The sequence below is a fragment of the Pan troglodytes genome, chromosome 4 (assembly GCF_028858775.2).
Source record: "Pan troglodytes isolate AG18354 chromosome 4, NHGRI_mPanTro3-v2.0_pri, whole genome shotgun sequence".
Lineage (NCBI taxonomy): Eukaryota > Metazoa > Chordata > Mammalia > Primates > Hominidae > Pan > Pan troglodytes.
Window position 1 is genome coordinate 5,330,303 of NC_072402.2, and position 19,678 is coordinate 5,349,980.

A 19,678-nucleotide genomic window follows, 5' to 3' on the forward strand; every position below is an offset into this window, starting at 1 on the left:
AGGTATACATGATCATTCCCCAATCCTGACCTTGTTTCTTTAGAGGAAGCCCTCTCTCTGTTTCTCCCTGAGTTGTCTTTATTATAACAATGGCAAGAATGAGGACGGTCTCACCAGGAGATGCTTGCTGACATCTTCCCAGGCTTCAGGCTATTTTTGCATGAACTATCACATTCAACCCTCTACAATATTCTATGAGGTAGGATGGGCTCACTATTACTACTGATTCCATTTTAAGAAAAGGACATGGAATCTCAGAGAAGATATGGAACTTCCTTTTTATAACGCAACTAGTAGATGGTGAAGCCATTTTGAACACAGAACACCTATCAGCTCCAGGATGGGTTGTTAATTACTCCTGTGCTGAACTTTTGTTCCTCATGAACATACTACCCACATAGTCAGGCAAGGCAATCCTCTTGCTGGCTAGAGTTGGACAATATAAGCCTTCAGTGAGCATTCATCTCTATAGCAAGGGCTGTTAGTAATGTTGGCCAGGTCTGTAGACAGACATCACCATGGATTTTTTGAATGCAACTGCCCAGGATGGATGAGGGAAACAGAATGCCAGCTGGGTCTGGATTTCCCGTCACTGAGCACACCTGTGCATGGCTGAGGACACCTGCCCTATCTGGACCCATGGGCTCCCAGACTCCTGTGAGGACTACAAGAGAGGCTCTGTGGCTAAACCCTATCTATGTGACTACCTGAAGGCCATCTGGGCCACACTATTAGCCTCCTGGCCCCTTAATGCTGTTTTGCTTTTGATTGTAGAATCCCAAATATGTTAACTGGAGGCAGGCTTTGAGACATCATGGCTGATGATGGCAGAAAGGAAAACCAAAGTGAAAGCAGAGGGTAATTCATCTAGGATCTCACTTGATGTGTTTTACATTATAGGTTTCAATAGGTCCCTGTTTTAAGTCCCCTAACTCTATTTTAAGCCCCAAACAGAGAGAGTTGTGGCTCTAAGTTCTGGGTTTACTGACGTTGTAAAGTGTGATTTCTATTCCTTCCATTTTCAAAAAAAAAAAAAAAAATGAAAAGAAAAGAAGGTTTAATTGTCAGTCATATTCTGTGATTTAACTTATTGTCTGATTCTTGCAATTTTCTTCTCATAGCTCTTAAGGTGCCTGCTAATCCAGCCAAATGGGGCACACAGTCCCATGCTGGTTTCAGTGTCTCCACACACAAAGTTGCTTGTCAGTGGTGGCTTCTACAGAATTTCTCAGCAGTTTTGTGCTTTTTTTTTTCCCTCACGTGGGAAATAATAATACTTTATATTTACAAGCTTTGAAAGGAGAAATTATTTAAAAACTTAAACCATTGTTAAATTGTGTTTTATTCCTTTTTCTGCTTCAGTTGTGTATTTGTTTTTACGTTTGACTGAAACTTCCAGTAAATCCTCAAGGTGTTTTTAAACTCCAGAGTAATGACTGCAACACATAGGCTAAGTCAACTCCAGAAGTGTGATGTATTAAACCTGGCAGGAGCCTGCTCATTCATCTTTGAAGTGTAGCTGGAGCATCAGTAATTCCAAAAAAGCATTGCATGAAAATGAAAAGCCCTCTTATGGCGATGGAAGGTGGTTTTTTGTTTCCTGTCATCATCCATTTGTATCTGCCAATAGCCGCTAGTTAAATCAATACTCCTGATAAATACTGCTTGACTGAGGACATAGAGCAAATCATCATTTTTTAGTAATGGATATTTATCTCATGTGTGATAGTATTTATTTTTCAGATATACGCTTACACAATTTGTCCCAATTTTATAAGCAATTAAGACAGTTCAATGAGCTACTTGAAATTAAAACTATTAAACACATGATTGTTTGCTTTCTCATCTTTTCATTTTTTCCTTGAATTAGAATAAATTATAACTGGTCAATATTGGAAGCCTAGGGAAGGGTAGAGGTGGGAAGCTGCTGTTACCCAGCTCCCAGACTCTGGTCCAGCTCCTTAACTCTGGGCTCCCTGATGTCTCCACCTTCACCTCTCATCCCACGCCTTCCCTAGGCACCTGCACCTGCTCTGTGCTGTGCCCCAGGGGAAATGCAGAAAACCAAGCAGCCTTAGACCTGTGGTCCTGGAGCTGGCAGCCACACCAACACATGGGAAACTGCGTGTCTGATTAGTTCTGCATGGGAAGACCAGTGCCTTGAGATCTACAGCAAGGAGATGTGAGCTGTTTATGGAGCTTGAGGAAGCCTTCTTGAGTGAGCAGCTCTCAGCCAAGGTTTGAATAATTTGTATGGGTTCCTAAAGCTGGCCTTGAAAAGAAATGATTACAGAAAGAGAGAATAGCCTTGCCAAGTTCCTGAAAAATAACTGTGTATAATGCAAGACAGTGCAACGATGATCAAATGGAGTAAACACAATGAATATTGTATCTGTCCCTTCTCATGCTGCTAATAAAGACACACCCAAGACTGGTTAATTTATAAAGAAAAGAGGTTTGATTAACTCACAGTTCCACAGGCTAGGAGGCCCCAGGAAACTTACAATCATGGCCGAAAGAGAAGCAAACACATCCTTCTTCATATGGTGGCAGCAAGAAATGCCATGTGAAAGACGGAAAAGCCCCCTTATAAAACCATCAGGTCTTGTGAGAACTCACTCACTATCATGAGAACAGCATGGAGTTAACCATTCTTATGATTCAATTACCTCCCACTTGGTCCCTTCCATGACACATGGCGAAGATCTGGGTGGGGACACAGCAAAACTGTATCAAATATAGAGATATGAAGGCTGTAGACAGACCCAGACTATGAAGGTAGCTGTAGGTCAGATAGTCTTTCTCTCACAAGCAATAGGAAGTAGGAAGTCTTTCTCTCACGACCAGTTATAATTTATTCTAATTATATTTATATAAAATAATTGAGGAGCTAAAAGGTGGGTAGGGTGGGAAAGGGGGTGTTTATATTCATATATATATTTTGAAATGATGGCACCATCTGGATTATGGGATTGGATGGAGGAGGATGGAAAAGAGGGCAGAAACCATGCACCAACCCACCTGTGGGGTTAATAACCCTTCAAGCATGGCCAGGCATGGTCATGGTGGAGGTGGCGGTAGTGGTGGTATTGGCAGTGGTGGTGGTGGTGATAATGGTGGTGGATCAAAGTGGATGAATTGGAAAGACATGGAAGATAAAATTAGCAGGATTTGATGCTGGGTTGGATGTTTCCTGGGCTTGGGAAAGCTAGTTAAGGGGAGTACTGTGCTATTACTACATCCAGTGATAATGAGAGAGGGTCCTGTTTGTAAGATCATGTCTGATTTCAACCAATATACGGAAGCTTATTTGTAAAGAGAGTTTTTCTGTGGATAATTCATTGATTTATGTGGCTACATAGTGCTGACTCTGTGCCAACCTCAGTCTAAGTTCCTTACATGCATTAACTTTGTGTTTTCTCATCACAAACCTACAAGGTGGCTCTGACTATTGTTCCCATGGTGTTTAAGAAGAGTCTGACACGGGTATGAGAACCACAAGTAGTAAGCCGTGGGCCCATGGCCTTCATCATGGGCAAGGCTACCTCCCTCTATACTAGGATGGCTCAACTTGTTCAGGGTTTCAGTGTGACACAGTTTTGACTTCCCTACTTCTGTGTTTATCTGCACTTCAAGGAATCAAAACGTCTCCTTTTCCTGCAAGGCAGTAGCTCCCTTGGCCAGATTCCATAATTTCCCAACACTGCGAGTCTTTTTCAAGTGCTTAAGACTGCAGTGGAGTTCAGCAGAAGACTCCATTCACATATCCTTCAGCTCAAAACTCTTCTTCCCTCACCTTTGTGCAGACTGGAGCTACAGCTTGGAATGTGGGGCAAATGTGGTGTGGTTCTCAGAGGAGCCCCTCTTTCACCCAGAGCTTAATTGCCCTGGGGTTGATGTGGGAGGCACCAGGAAGCAAGAGGGAAAAGCAACACTCCATTTAAATGGCCAACTTTGTTCCTTCTGTTTGCCCCTGGCTCCAAATTTTAGAGGGCTTCTCCATATCAGAAACAGAAAACATATGCATGCACTGAAGAGCATTAAAGTCCTAGGCTCAGCTTTGGCAGAGAGGCCGGTTTCCTTAAATATCTGCCCTCCTAACACTGCTGAGGCCCCAGGGAAACAGTTCTCCATTTCCCTTGCCCTCTGCCTTGCAGTAAAGTCACTGTGTAGGAAGGCTGTGAAAGAAGGTGCGGTAGATACCGCCAATGTCAGAGACAGACACTCTTTTGGAATACAAGCAGGTTTTGAGTAGTTACATAGGTAAGATAAAAGAAAAATTAATTAACCCATCAATCCCTTTCAGAGAAATCATGAACACAACAAATTATTGCAGAATGAAGTATTGTCTCTCAGAATGCTGAACATTCATTTCTTCCTTCTCCTTGTGTTTGAATTTCTGGTTCAAGAAGTATTCCCAAATTAGCACAGTACGCATGGTGGCGTCAGGCAACTTCACAAAATAGAACAATTCATAATGAAGAACTTAAACTTTTATAAACAGATTTATACCATATATTTATGAATACTAATTATTTCCATTAGCAACCATATTATCTTCATCTTCTCACTCTCTCTCTCTTTCTCTCCTTTTCTCCCATTCTCCCTCCTTCCCTGTTTTTATCTAAGTGAAATGTTTAAAAGTCCATTTTAGAAAGAAGATAATATAAGACCCCAGGTGTTCTATGTGGGATTCTATGTTATCAAGCCATCAATGTCAATTTGTCCTGATTCTAAAATCATTGAAGACTAGAAACATGAAATAATTTCAGAAATCAACCCAACCACTCAAAAACAATCTAGAATACAAAACCCACACCACCAGTTGATTCTTTCAAAATAATACTCTTTTCAGGTTTCTGTGTTGATGTTAAGAGGAAATGTAGTAAAAAATAGACATTTTATAATTTGAATAGATTTTTACAGCTTCAAAGTCAAATGACTATTTTAATTCATAAACAGACATAACTCTTTCAAGAGACAAAGTCCACTTTTTTTCCACAAAGAAAAGAAAAATTGTGGCTAATATATAACATGATATAAGAAAGTATTTTGGCTTCCAAATAGAAATGTAAATTCTAGAGTATGTGTAATTTGTCTATGGAGTCCAGAATTTCAGAAGCAGTACCTTTTAGTGTAACCCTCTCTTGTAGTCATGAGAAGCATGCCCTGTGATTAGAGCATAGACTGAAGAAGCAGTTGTTTTATCTGCATGCCTAGTTTTGAACCATCAAGCCATCTGTATTAGTCTGTTCTTGCACAACTATAAAGAAATACCTGAAACCGAGTAATTTATAAAGAAAAAAGGCTTAGTTCGCTCATGGTTCTGCAAGCTGTACAGGCTTCTGCTTTTGGGTAGGCCTCAGGAAACTTATAATCATTGTGGAAGTTAAAGGAGAAGCAGGCATGTCTTACATGGCCAGAGCAGGAGGAAGAGGGTGAAGGAGGAAGTGCTGAACACTTTTAAATGACCAGATCTTATGAGAACTCACTCACTATCACCAGAACAGCAAGGGAGAAATCCACCCCCTTGATCCAATAATCTCCCACCAAAATTTTCCCCCAACATTGGGGATTACAATTCAACATGAGATTTGGGCAGGGACAAAAATTCAAACCATATCACCATCAAAATCAGCTAGTTCTGATCCTAAATAAATAAATTGATTAGTAACCAAGTATGAATGACATATACTAAGGTGGTTAGAAGGCGATAAACTAGAACATAGGTGTGTTCTTATGAAACTCACAATTAAGAAAACTATATCATGAGATCTTGAAGGGACCCATTCAAATCAGTTCCCATGCTGACTGATAGACACCCTATTTAGAACTAATTCAGAAACTGCTTTCCACAGGCCAGGCCCGTCTGTTTCTCACAATGTGGTGGCAATGGCCAAAATGGATTATTTCCAGCTTCTGTAGAAACTCCAGCCTTTTCAAAGCATTCCTACAATCCTTAGGTGCTACCTCACCTGTGCTATGTTGCCCTCACTCAAGCCTGCTACTGCCTCTCTTTTTCACCACCACCCCTGAGATGACGTACTCAGTCACTTCATGATCTAAAACAGTATGCACATACTGTGTAGGTGCCGATGCCTGCTGAGGAAGTTCTCCCACTGCAGCTGCCTCCCAATAACCATGCCTGGTGGCTTGCCAGTGTGGAGGCTCTGCGTGCACCAAGGGGACACCCATCCCCCTTGAAGGTCCTCTGCTAAGAAACCCACTGAATTCAGGTTCAGAAGGTCACAGCCAGCTATTCAGGATGTGTGAGCCTTTGCTTACATCATCATTTCCTCCTGCTATCAATGGCACAGGAATCCAAGTAGTGGGTGCCTTAAATTTTCAACCTCCCTGACATTTGGGGGAAATAACACTTTAGTTTTTTCTTTTTTTCTCTTTTCACAAAATATTTGCCCTGGGGAATATATTCTTGTCAGTGACAAGCACAAACTATACTCAGTGTATTAATTTTCCAGTGCCGTAGAACAATTCACCACACACTTAGTGGATTTGAACAATGTATATTTATTATCCCACAGTTTGGGTCACTTTCTCAGGGTCTCACATATCTACAATAAGGTGCCAGCCACGAGGCAGTTTCATCTGGAGGCTCAAATGTTAGAGAAACCACGTTGGACCTCTTTCAGATTGTTGGCTGAATTTGTCTTCTCTTGGTTGTAGGAGCGTTATCCCCATTTTCTTGCTGGCTGTTGGCCAGTGGCCATGCTCAGCCCCCAGAGGACCCTGCAATTCCATGTTGTGCAATGCCATTACAACATGACAACTGTATTCTGTGGGCAGGAGAAGTTTCTCTCTCCAGTTTGCTGAGATGGAATAATCATGGAGGTTGTGAGATCCCACCACCTTTGCCAGGTTATACGGATGAGAAGCAAGCCAAGGTTTCCACTCATCCCCAAGGGGAGAGAGTTACCCAGGGCCCAATTCACTGGGGGTCACATGGGTGTGTCCACCACAGGAAGCATCCCCTGAACAAAGCCCCAGGTTCCTTTGCCCTCCATGGTGCCTCACATTTTCCAAATGGCTTTATCACACCTTATTCACGTAGAATCCTCGCTATGCCCCTTGCCCTGATCAGCCTATCAAGCTTCCTGCATGTCCCCTGACAGCTTCATAAATGCAACTCAGAACCCAGTGGGTCCTGCTACACTGAACAAAATGCATATAATAATGAAAATTAAAATATTAAGTTTTTCTGTATCTTTTAATAAGATAATAATCAGTAGCATTTTAAATCTGTGACCTCTTTTCAATCTTCTGCATAAAGATTATAAAAAGGAATACATCTATTTATGTTAAAATTGTTAACCTGTATACATTTTAAAGGGGACTTTAATAAACTGTAGTAAGGCCCACTTCACATTTCTACTTCGGAATAGACGCATCCTGAGAGCTTTATTCAATTTATAACTTTTAAGAAATTGACACATAATTACTATAATTGAATCTCAGAAGCAAATTCATGTTGACTTTTGATTTTATTAGGGTGATCTCACTGGAGCTCATTCATTCATCAGAATTTTTCATCACGCTCTTATTACTTGTCAGGAATGAAGAGTGGACACCAAAAATGATAGTTATGGTTCTTGTCCCCAAAGATCTTGTGTAAACCAACCCACACACCTAGTTTCTCATTTAACAGGGGCTTCTCCTCCCACGAAGTCTTCAGGGAGCTTTCTGGCTGGGCAGAGAATATGGTGCTGACTCCAGAGTCTCTGAGATGGCACCAGCCTTATCACTGCCTGGGGTAAGCAGAGGGGCACCTAGGTTTTCCTTTCACTTCTTGTAGATTCCTGGTCCCAAGTCTCTGAACTTTGCCCTTGCATTTTCTTGCTGTGCTTCCTAATTCTCTGCTGAGTCTTACTTGCTATTTCCTCAAAGGTATGTCTTTTGTGCATCCCCAGACCCAAAGGAATTCTCCAGCTCCTCCTCTGCCTTGGATAGCAGCGGCTCTGACTCTTTCTTTGTCTTCAGTTTCCAAAAATTCTTTGAGTTTCATCTCCGCATTTACATTTTGGATTCCCCAAGTCCAGCCTTGCCTTTGCTCCCAGCCCCACAGTCACACCGGGGCGTTAACCCTAGACATCCCAGAAACCATTTGTCATCATTTAGGTCTCAGAAAGCTCTTAAATTCTTCCTCTCAATGTATGACTGACTGATTGCAGATTAATAATCACTAATTGCTTTCAAAAAAATGTTAAGGGTGGGGAGACATCACTTGTAAATACAAATGCCAATGAGAAAGTAAATGAAAGGGAAATGTAATCATATTTTAAATGTGTCTTTTAAAAATATCCATGTAGTTGTTGGTAAATGCCAAGTGTTCCATCAGCTGAATGAATTATGTTATGAGGCCAAAGCCAAGACACACTGGTACAGCGTGAAGGTCCACAGTATATGGGTGATGGCAGAAACCAGAATAATTAAATTGCAGTGCCTCCGTTTTCTGATCTGTATAAAGTTTTCAGATATTTTATATCTGTTTTCAAAAGGGATACGTTGTCTCTAAGGAAACATTTGGCAAAGTCTGGAGGCATTTTTTGTTGTCATAGTTGGGGATGGGGGACTGCTCCTGGCATCCAGTGAGTAGAGGCCAGGGAATGGGAGCATGCCCTGCAGTGCAGGGGGTAGCACCCAATACAAAGCACTGTCTGCCCCAAGATGTCAATAGGCTGAGGTTAAGAAACCCTGCTTTACATAAAACAGACATTAATGGGGCTGTTAGAAAGATAACTGGGGGTTACTTTGACAAATTTGGAAGAAGACTAGTCCAGTCAAATAAGGTATCTAGCTCAAAAGCTACGTGTGTAGCTTATGCTCGGAGAGAGATATGTGAGGCAACTATGTACAGGATGTCAGAAAAAGTCTCTTTCTTCCAAGGAGACTTCCAAGAGGCACTGTAGATAGGCGGTGTGCAATGGCAAGCTTAAATAACCAGGAGGAGGGCAAGAGGAGAAAAAAGACCTGCAGGGTACAACCATCGCTGCTGACAGCCTGAAATGCATACACCAAGTAGCCGTGAAGTGATGACAGCAGACACCTCTTAAACCATAACCGAGTAGGAAATGTAACTTCCAGGCTGTATTCCTCATGTTGATTATTACTGTGATCTATAACAAACTAAAATCCTAAAGCCTACACTTGTTTAGTTCCTCTATGTTTATGAAAATAAAAAGCTATAGGTTATTTATTTATTTTTGAGACAGAGTCTCGCTCTTGTTGCCCAGGCTAGAGTGCAGTGGCATGATCTCGGCTCACTGCAACCTCCGCCTCCCAGGTTCAAGCGATTCTCCCGCCTCAGCCTCCTGAGTAGCTGGGATTACAGGCATGTGCCACTACACCCAGCTAATTTTGTATTTTTAGTAGAGACAGGGTTTCTCCATGTTGGTCAGGCTGGTCTCGAACTCCTGACCTTGTGATTCGCCCGCCTCAGCCTCCCAAAGTGCTGGGATTGCAGGCATGAGCCACTACGTCCGGCCAGCTCTAGGTTATTTAAAAGTAACTGAATGCAGCAAGAATCTAAGAATGATGCCACTCCCTTCCTGGGGCATTAAAGATGTGTTCAACATTTCGAGAATTAGGAAAACTGGTTGTGATAGTCAACAGCAGCAACACATAAATACAGGCACTTAAATTACCTCCATGCTAAATGCATAGTTACTAAAAAGAAAATACTCCCTTTGCTTCCAGCAAGAGTGATCTTCTCTCTGTTAGAAGCCAAAAACAACAGCTACTAATGGTTCCTGTAAAGGGGCCTCATTGCTGCATTCCTCATTCCCTCAGGTTTGTAGCTGATTTTTCACTCTGGCCATCAGAGGCACTGCCCATCGGCTTGGCCTGCAATATCTGTGGAAGCATGAGAGGTGTGATTTATTCATTCCAGCCTAAATCTTTAGGCAAGAGTACAAAATAAACCAGCAGAAAGCTCTGTGCTTAAATCAAAGCAGTGGCTGCAGCCTGACCACACCCTCTTTTTACCTAAGATTAAGACTGTGCTCTTTAAATCAATCCAGATCAGAGTTTTAACCAAAGTGTGTTCATACTTGTGGTGATGTGTGCTGGGACATGTTCCTTATCTCTGATGTGACTTGGACCTTAAAGCAAACCAACAGGACAACAAAGGAACGTGGAGCATCAACACAGAACATGAAGCGTCATTGTCCTGAAATGCACTCATGTCCTGAAGACTCGAGTGGTGTATTAAGACGGTCCAGTCTAACTGTGAGATGAGTTTGCCTAGATAAGGAGGTTAGAAATGGAGTGTTTGTTTTCCTTTCTTTTTTCTTTTTCTTTGCCAGTTTATGCTGGGTTACCCTGAAATATATTTACTGGTGAGAAAAGAAAGTTTAGTTGACTTACTAAATATTTTACGTTGGTGCAAACGTTAATTGCTACTTTTGCCGTTAAAAGTAATGGCAAAAACTGCAATTATGTTTGCACCACCCTAATAGAAGACTATGATATGTGAGAGAAGCCTAAGGAAACACGTGCAGCAGTTACAGTGAGGCCAGAAAGCACCGGCACGGCACCGGGCCAGGGTTGGTAGATAAGGTGGGCAGGCACTGTTCTTCCTCCTTAGGAAAACGTCCTGCTTTCTAACTTGCTAATATCTATATAGAATTCGATGGGGAAAGGGGACAAAAATAAATCATGTAAAATATAATACTGGCAGCTGTTATTAAAATAATCAAATTTGCAAAAATGCTAGGATATGTGTTCTTGGAAGGACAGTGAACTGATATAGGTAGAAATGAGTTTTCCTCACTCACCAGATTCTTCAGTTAAAGAATCAGAACTGCAACTTATTTAAATCTCCATTTACATACATGTCGATGTAGCCTACGTTTAGTGCCTGTTCTCTCTCCGACACTCAGGAGAGGACTGGAGATGAAATAAGGTCCCTGGCAATGAGAAACTTAGAGTCTGCTAGGAGGAAATTTCAAGGTAAGGATCACTAGCAAAATCACCAGAGTAGTGATGCTTTCCAGCACATTGCCTGGGAGCCGGTTGTCAACTCAGAGCTCTGGGCCCCCTCTCCTTCTGAAGTAGGAGGAACTTTTGATAGGTGTCTACTTTTGATAAGAGGCTGCCCCTTTCAAGGTGTGCTGCTATGGGCCCTGTTAGAAGCAATAGTGCTATAGAAATGAGTTGAAGAAGGGTGGGGCTCCCAGCTCCCAGCTCCTGTGGGAGCTACATCAGCGCCACCTTTAAGCAAAGTAGGGTCGTTTGGCTGGATCTCCAAGGAAGGTTGTTGGGGGTGGCGAGGTGAGGAATGGGGAGCAGGCATTCCAGTTGAAAAAGCAGCAGATGCAGACACATGGGGACAGAGAGAGTACCTGGAATCTGGAGACCCACTGGTGGGCTGGCGTGGCCCAAGCATGGGGATGTTGGCAGGAAAGCAGATGTGGTTGGGGCCTGCCTGCCCGCCAGACCCCTTGCTATGTCTTAACACTGCTGTGCTTCAAATGCTACAATCCTTGGCCTTACCCTCTCTGGGTTGGAATTTCTTCATGTACAGCTCAAGAGAGTTGGGTCAGATGTTTCCTAAGGAACTTCGTAGGAGGTACAGAGTGTGTCCCTTGCCCTCCTCGAAGTCTCACAGCAAATCAGCTCCATAAGTAAAAAAAAGAACAAGTCTCAATGCAAACCCAGAATTGTCTTACATGGCATTATTTTAATACTGTTTATATTGGTTCTTGATGTTCAGTGAAACTATTGAATGAAACCTGAGGGCACTTAGAACGTTCCAGCTAACACAGGCAACATCGTCTTTGGCCTTAACAATAATTACAATGACAATGGCAAGCATATATCTACCAAAATCACTTTGTCTTGTTTCATTAATAAAATATTAAGCTTTTGGATATAAAGGAATTCATCTTTTAATTCATTTAGAAAAATTATATTGAAGTCTATCAAAAGGACAGAAAGACAAAGAAATCCATGATTAATTTCCATTTTGTCACATTCAGAGGGGATTCACATGCTGAATAAACTATTCTATTTCCTTATGTAAATGGCTTTGCAGAGTTCTAGTCAGCTCCATAAGTAGAAAAGGAACAAGTCTCAGTGCAAGCCCAGAATCGTCTTACATGGTATTATTTGAATACTGTTTATATTGGTTCTTGATGTTCAATGAAACGACTGAATTAAACCTGAAGGCACTTAGAATGTTCCAGCTAATACAGGCAACATCATTTTCTGGCATTAACAATGACTGGAATGACAATGGCAAGCATATCTCTACCAAAATCACTTTGTCATATGTTCATTAATGAAATGATATTACGGTTTTGAATATAAAAGAGTTCATCTTTTAATTCATTTAGAAAAGTTATATTGAAGTCTATACGAAAGGACAGAAAGACAAAGAAATCTCCAATTAATTTCCATCTGGTCACATTCAGAGGGGATTCACATGCTGAATAAACTATTTTATTTCCTTACGTAAATGCCTTTGCAGAGTTCTAGCTGAAATTCATTTGGCACAAATCATGAGTCATCCTGTAAAACTGCTATCTGTATAACATAGCCAAAGTAAATTTTTACATAATTGCTATGAACTGTGTTATCTCCGGGGCTACTCAGTGACAACTAGGCAGAGAGAAAATTTCCCGCAGAGTTACAAAGTAAAACAAATTAAATCATTCATTTAATAGCATATTATTTTAATTAAATAATGAAGACCAAAATACTGAACCTTATCACTATTTTTTCCATAATAGAAAAGTTATAATTTTATCGTACATTATTACCAATGTTTGTCAATATAAGTTTAATTTGAACTGGATCAAACCCTTGCCCCAAATTCTAATTTGCATGAAATAAAAAGGTATTACAAGAAACAACATCATGAAGAAATAATCAAGCAAATCCAAAATGTGGGTTTTTCATCAAGGTAATTGAACCAGATAATTAAAGGACATTAAGAAAAAACAAACAAGCAAAGTTTAGGGACTATTTTGACTAAAAAGAAATATGGCAACCACATAGCCTTGGTTAAAAACAGACAGACAGGCCGGGCGTGGTGGCTCACGCCTGTAATCCCAGCACTTTCGGAGGCTGAGGCGAGTGGATCACGAGGTCAGGAGATAGAGACCATCCTAGCTAACACAGTGAAACCCCATCTCTACTAAAAATACAAAAAATTAGCTGGGTGTGGTGGCGGACGCCTGTGGTCCCAGCTACTCAGGAGGCTGAGGAAGGGGAATGGCGTGAACCAGGGAGGTGAAGCGTGCAGTGATGCAGTGAGCTGAGATCATGTCACTGCACTCCAGCCTGGGCGACAGAGCAAGATTCCATCTCAAAAAAACAAAAACAAACAAACAAACAAAAAATACCACTTTATTTATTATTGGAACAAGTGGGCAAGTGGAAGAATTTTAAGGTGGTTGAGATATTAGATAGAAATCTTATTAGATGTTAATAATGAATTAGTTATTTTTGACAGGATAATGCCTTGTTTATGCAATACAATATACTTGCTCTTAGGTGAAGCAAGCTAAAGTTGTAGGGGTAATATGTCATCATGTTTTGAATTTATTTGAACTTTTTCCAACTGGAGGAGCCAATATATACGTATGTATGCATCCGTGTGAATATATGGATGTACAGTTCTGTGTGCGTGAGTGTGTGTATTTCTGGAGAAAGACCAAACAAAAACGCAAACATTGACACTTATGGACTCCCAGAGAAGGCTGAATGACTGAAATAATGGCTTAAATGATGGAAATTGCTATTTCCAATGATATTATATATCTTTATGGCATTAGAGTTATAGCAAGTCTAGCGAAGTTAAAGTTATTAAAGGATAGGAGCACACACTTTAACTGATTATAGGATACAAAGCAGACTAATGAATATTAATGTGGTTCTTTTTTTTTTTTTTTTTTTTTTTGAGACGGAATTTTGCTCTGTCACCCAGGCTGGAGTGCAATGGCATAATCTTGGCTCACTGCAACCTCTGCCTCCCGGGTTCAAGTGATTCTCCTATCTCAGCCTCCCCAGTAGCTGGGACTACAGGTGTGTGACACCATGCCTGGCTAATTTTTTTTGTATCTTTAGTAGAGACGGGGTTTCACCATGTTAGCCAGGATGGTCTCCATCTCCTGACCCTGTGATCTGCTTGCCTCTGCCCCACAAAGTGCTGGGATTACAGGCATGAGCCACCATGCCCAGTCTATGGTTCATATTTTAATAAGTCACTTGATCCTCTGTGTGATATCTTCTTAGCTGTTAAATATGTCACTAGAATTACATAAAAAGTGAGGCTCAACGTTAAGGATGTATACAGCAATGTTTAACCAGACCTTCATGTCTCCACGTCTAGGGCGCCCTCACTGCAAACCTTATCAGAGATTGACATACAGTGGCGTAACCTGTGAAAGGGGCACCACATATCAGAAATCAAGGAAATCCATAGAGTTGAGTAGAGTCCAGAAGAACAAGACTAAGGAAGGCTGTAGAGGTCGGGCCCTCCAAGTCAGAGGAGCCTGAACTCTAACACTGGAAGAAATACATACTGGCATGACACATGAGAAAAAGAATTAGGGCCATATTATCATAGTTACAGGAGGATCAGGAACATAAAAGTTCCTTTCTTTAATCTTGTTTAATATAGGAATTTGGGATTGACACAACCATTGGAAGAAATGGTGGATAAAGTTCAGGAAGTCTATCTCAGTGGTTAGGGAAGATAATGTTTAGTATGTCAGCCTGCAGCACTGAAGAGAATGGTTCTCAAGAGACTGCTGGAGACTGCTGCAGCTTTTAACAGGCTCTCCAAAGCTACCAGGGACTTTCTAAATCTGCGGTCCTGAAGCTAGTGTTCAAAAACTCTCTGAGGAACTCCGGCAAATCTTGCATTTACCAGCACAAGGGGCTGCCACTGCCAACAGAGAATAATGGCTTCTCCTTCTTCCTGACCTTCTAAACCTCATGAACGTGGGTCTCATTGGAAGGGAATGCTGAGAAATATTGTCCTTAAACTGCAGAGGAGCCCTTGGAAAGAGATGGCACTGATGTTCAATTGCAAACAGAGAATCAAGTATAAGCCGCGATTTTTTCACGTGAGAATCCATATACCCCCTTTACCCATAATTAACCTCCAAATAAAAACAATAAAAGAATGCTTCCACCTAACTTTCTGCAACTATTACATGTACCATTGAAGACATGCTCACTTTCTTTCCAGAGGAGAGACACAAGTCCCAAGTGTTAATGTATCCATCTCAAAAAGATCTATCCATGCTTGCTCTTGTTCAGTAACAATACCCCTTTGAATTAAATAGCTAATCATTTAACTTGCATGAGATAAAGTAGAATGGAGGAGGGAAAAAATAGTTAATATAAACACTAATATACATACAAACACAAAGAAATGTGGAGAGATTTTCCTCCAAGATGATTTATCTACCTATTTACTTATTTAGCTGTGTCTTCCTGAGCCATACACACCCTCTACTCCCCTGCCTGGGAAGGTATATACTTTCAGCTTAGGAGCTTTGTAGAGATGCAGACTTCTGCTGAATTCTCTCTTTTTTCCCCAGACTTCAACTTTCCCATCCCCTGTGTTTATAATCTACAAGCCTGGTGTCGAACTGTTTAGTTTTTCTCCAGAATAAACACCTAGGACTTGGAAAAGCAACATGAGATCAGTTGATAGGTTGATCAAGGTAGGTATTTGGATACTCTAAGGACTTTAAAGTATTCTGTTATCTAAGCTTCAGTCCCATGATCTGGTGCCATTGCACGGTTCTGTGGGCCAATTCAAAGTTCTTGATAACTCATGTCTGGTGATTTCTGATTCTCTTTGCTCTCAGAAGCCTTGTATATTTTTATTTTATACAATTTTCATTGAGCTTTAGGAAGGAGAGGAAAAAAACACACACAACCAATTCTTAGACAACTAGGCAATACCAAGTATTTGAGGAAAATCTCTACCATAACAGACACCAAAACGAGGCAAATAGAATAAAAAAACTATAATGGGGGAAACCAGGCAATGTGAAAAAAAAATAGAGAAAATGTAAGAATAATAGAATTAACATGACATAATGCTAATAAAAACATAGAGTCACAAACTAAAAAGTATCAATATGGGAAAAATAAAGAATTCATAAAATTTAAAGATGAAATAAACTGAAATTAAAATACAGAGGGATGAAGGAAAAATCAAGGAAATATATCAAAAAGTAGAAGAAAAACACGAAGTAGAAAACAGGAAAAATGATTAGAACATAAGATAATCAATCCTAAAAGATTAAAAGTTAAAAAAAGGCATTTGGAAAGAAATTATAAAGGCAATAGTGGAAAGAAAAATATTTTTTTAAAAAAAGGGAGTTGTCATGAGGGAGGACTCATTCAAAGCCTAGTGACTTGAGTACAAAATATACCTACACTAAGGTAAAACACCATACAATTAGAGAACCCCAGGATTAAAAGACAAATTCCAAAAGGCCCAGAAAAAAACTAGATCACTTATAAATAACAAATTAGAATAAGTCTAGCATTTTAGAGGCAACAATGGATATTAGATTCGTCATTAATTGGAACTACAGGTCTCAAATATTTTCATTTCAGAACCCTATCCTCTTAAAAATTATTAAAGTAACATGAACAGATTCCTAAAAATATACAATCTACAAAGACTGAATCATTAAGAAACACAAAATATAAACAGATCAAGAACCAGTAATCAAAGATCTCTCCAAGAAGAAAAGCCCAGGACCCTATGACTTCATTGGTGAACTCTATCAAACACTGGAATAAGAATTAATGTGAATCTTTCTCAAACTCGTAGAAAACACTGAAAAAGAGAAAACACTCTCAGACTCATTTTACGAGTCCTGTTACCAAAATCAGACAAGGATGCTACAAGAAAAGAAAATAATAGGCCAATATCTCTGATCAACATAGATGCAAATGTTCTCAACAAAATACAAACCAAATTCAATGGCACATTAAAAAGTTTAAGCATAATTTGTTCCTGGGGTGCAAGGACGGTTCAATATATGCAAATCAATAAGTGTGATATATCACATTAACAGAAGGCAGATACAAATATATTAAAATTTCAATAGATGTAGAAAAAGCATTTGAAAAAATTTAACATCTTTTTGTGATAAAAACTCTAAACAAATTAGGGATAAAAGGAATGTACCTCAACATTATCAAAACTATAGATGACAAGTCCACAGCTAACATCCTACTGAACAGTAAAAATCTAAAAATGTTTTCTCTAAGATCAGGAATAAGACAATAATAACCTCTTTTATTCAACATAGTACTGAAAATTCTAACGAAAGCAGTTAGGCAAGTAACATAAACAAAAGCCATCCAAATTGAAAAGAAAGATTTCTCATTTTGCACATAACACATTCTTATATATAGAAAATCCTAAAAACTCTACCAAAAAGGTGAGAATTAATAAAGAAATTCAGTAAAGTTGCAGAATACAAAATCAACATACAAAAATCAATAGCATGTATATGTGCTAACCATGAACTATCCAAAAGAGAAATCAAGTACAGCAACTCATTTACAGTAACATCAAAACGTTCTTAGGAATAAATTTAACAGTGGAGATAAGTTACATACATACTGAAAACTATAAAACACTGATGATAGAAATTAAAGATAAAAATAAATGGGGCCAGGCACAGTGGCTCACGCCTGTAATCCCAGCACTTCAGGAGGCTGACATGGGAGGATCACCTGAGGTCAGGAGTTCAAGACCAGCCTGGCCAACATGGTGAAACTCAGTCTCTACTAAAAATACAAAAAATTAGCTGGGCATGGTGGTGGACAGCTATAATCCCAGCTACTCAGGAGGCTGAGGCAGGAGAATCGCTTCAACCTGGGGGGTGGAGGTTGCAGTGAGCTGAGATCGCATCATTGCACTCTAGCCTGGGAAACAAGGCCGAAACTCTGTCTCAAATAAATAAATAAATAAAATAAATGGAATGATATCCCACATTTAGAGATTGGAAGAATTAATATTAAAATGTCCATGCTACCCAGAGAAGTCTACAAATTCAGTGCAATTCATATAAAAAATCTAATGGCATTTTCATAAAAACAGAAAAAAAAGAAATAATAATGTGTCTGGAACCACGAAAGACCCTGAATAGCAAAAGCAATCTTGAGCAAAAAGAACAAAGCTGGAGATATCACACGATCTGATTTCAAAATATACTACAGGGCTATAATAATCAAAACAGCATGGTACTGGCATAAAAACACACATATAGATGAATGGTGCACAATAGAAAGGCCAGAAATAAATCTACACATTTGCTCCTCAACAAAGATGCCAAGAACACACAATGAGTAAAGACAATCTCTTCAATAAATGATATTGAGAAGACTGGATACACACATGAAGAGAAATGTAACTGGACCCTTATCTCACATTGCATACAAAAATCAACTCAAAATAAATACTTAACCATAAGACCTGAAATTGTAAAACTATTAGAAGAAATCATGGGAAAAAAGCTCCTGGACATTGGTCTGAGCAATAATTTTTTTAGGATATGACCCCCAAAACACAAGTAACAAAAGCAAAAATAGACAAGTGGGATTTCATCAAACTAAAAATATTCTGCATAGCAACAAAACAATCAACAGAGTTAAGAGACAACCTACAGAAGGGGAGAAAATAGTTTCAAACTGTACATTTGATAAAATACATAAGGAACTCAATCAACTCAGTAGCAAGAAAATAATAACCCAATTTAAAATGTGGGCATAGGATCTGAAAAGGCATTTCTACAAAAAAAGACATACACATGGCCAACAGGTATATTTTTAAAATGCTCAACAGCAGTAATCATCAGGGAAATGCAAATCAAAACCACCATGAGATAGCACTTCACTCTTGGTAGAATGGCTGATACCAAAAAGGCAGAAGATAATAAGTGAGTGCGAGGATGTGGAGAAAAGGAAACACCGCACTGTTGCTGAGAAAGTAAATTAGTACAATCACTATGGAGAACAGTATAAAGGTTCCTCAACAAATTAAAAATACAACTATCGTAGGCTTCAGCAATCCACTTTCTGGATATACATGTAAAGAAAATGAAATTCATTGTCATTAGGAGATACCTGCAACTTTCATGTTCATTGCAGTAGCCAAGATGTAGAATCAACCTAAGTGTCCATCAATGGATGAATGAATAAAGAAAATGTACATACACATGTACACACACACACACACACACACACAGATGGAATACAACTTAACCATCAAAAAGAAGGAAATCTTGTCATTTGCAACATCAGTGAACCTGGAGAACATTGTGCTAAGTAAAATAAGCCAGGTCCAGAGAAGCAAATACCACATGATCCCACCTATATGTACAATTTAAAAATGTTGAAGTCACGGAAGCAAAGAGTAGAATGTTGTTGCCAGGGACTGGAAAGTGGTTGGTAGGGAATGGGGAGATGTTCATCAAAGATTACTAAATTTTCATTATAAAACATAAATAACTTCTGAAAATCTATTGTACAGCACAGTGATTATAGTTAACATATGGTATTGTATACCTAAAATTACTAAGAGAGTAGATCTTAAATGTTCTCATAACAAAAAATGATAAATATATGAGGTGATGAATATAGTAATTAGCTTTATTTTAATCATTTTGTAATGTAT